The 1,335-nt window shown below is 47.0% G+C and overlaps 1 protein-coding gene across 1 annotated transcript in view; it reads right to left on the bottom strand.

Annotated features, from left to right (window-relative positions):
• Positions 1–1,112: 1,112 nt before the first annotated feature.
• LOC117446180 (C->U-editing enzyme APOBEC-2-like) overlaps positions 1,113–1,335 on the bottom strand; it is a 10,816-nt gene continuing 10,593 nt past the window's right edge. The window contains 1 exon segment of the mRNA XM_034082199.2: positions 1,113–1,335. This exon segment is cut by the window's right edge and continues 437 nt beyond it. The gene's annotated coding sequence lies outside the window, so the exon portion shown is untranslated.

Genomic DNA, 1,335 nt, shown 5'->3' with positions numbered 1-1,335 from the left:
AATGTTTGGTGAATCGGGAAGTGGCGGAAAATGTATGGACCTATTTTTTGGGTTTCGACTACGTAAGCAACCTTCCCACGTGAATCCTACGCACGGCGTTATACATGAGGCCCCTGGTGAGGTGGGGGCATCTTGCGGCTCTTAGCAATGAGCGAGAAGCCAAAAACACCCGTTCACGCCCTGTCTCGCGGCAGCGGGGCAGGGGTTCTCTGCCCAGCCTGCTGCCTGCTGGGAGCAGATGGGCGCTCCGCCGCCATGGTCATCACCTAGGGGGAAGTACATGGACGCCGGACCCGGAAGTGCCCGACAACGGCAAACGGAGCCATCCGCCCCGCTGGAATGGCGAACGTGAATGGCACCGCCTCGGCCATATCCTGGTCCCCCAAACACTCGAAGGAGAGGTGGTGGGGATCGGCACCCGCTATTTAAGCTAGGGCACGAAGGACAGGCCTGGGTCTCTTGAAGTGGCGACTCCATGAAGCTATGATAACTCTTTCTTCTTCTTTCAAACGTTTGACTTTCTCTGCTTCAGTTGTTGCTCGCTGAAGAGAAAAGGATAACAGGAGCAGGAGGCGTGGCCACGTTATATACGGTGGGCTTGTGCACGCATTCAGGTAGGCCCGCCCCGAGGGCCGGCTACGTTTATCGATATCTCAGTAGGTGAATGCTCGCATAGGGGTCAAGGGGTAGTACCCATAGAGTCCAGTAGAGGGTGCAGCCTGTGTAAGATATAACCCTTGTTTTCATTATTTCTTTACTTGTTTATGGAGCAGCATTTTTTCCAGTGTGGACTTTCATGGTTGCAACAGTGATTCATAGTCATTTATCTCCAGTCATTTATGATGCACCCCTAACATGTTCAAGATAACAGATCCACACGTATACAAGCTCTCTGCTGATCAGTGAAGGCAGGTCTTAGCACTGTGAGCATGTCATCTGATCTGTGTCCGTTTCCGGAGCTCTCTGTAGCTAGTGTGACATTCAAGAGTTATGTTTAGAGTTCTGCAGACTGTATGCATTACCTTGCATTACCTTGCTTTAGGTAGACCGGATGGCCATCCAATCATATTCTTTCAGGCAAAATAAAAAAAAGAAAGGACCAATCACAGCCCTGCCACAGACAGATATTGGATTTTAATTATTTGGCATTGCCCTTGATTTATTTATTGCTTTCAATATAGCAAAAATGTTTTGGGATCAGATTACCCACCCTATCTTTAATGCATCAATATTCATAATCCAATTAAAAAATAATATTTAAGTACATTTTGATTCTAATACTGTTGTAAAAAAGACATATAAGTACAATTAAAATGCAGGAATTTGATCTGTAAT

Source organism: Pseudochaenichthys georgianus, chromosome 5 (genome assembly GCF_902827115.2).
Source record: "Pseudochaenichthys georgianus chromosome 5, fPseGeo1.2, whole genome shotgun sequence".
Lineage (NCBI taxonomy): Eukaryota > Metazoa > Chordata > Actinopteri > Perciformes > Channichthyidae > Pseudochaenichthys > Pseudochaenichthys georgianus.
This window is presented reverse-complemented; position numbering and strand designations above follow the sequence as displayed.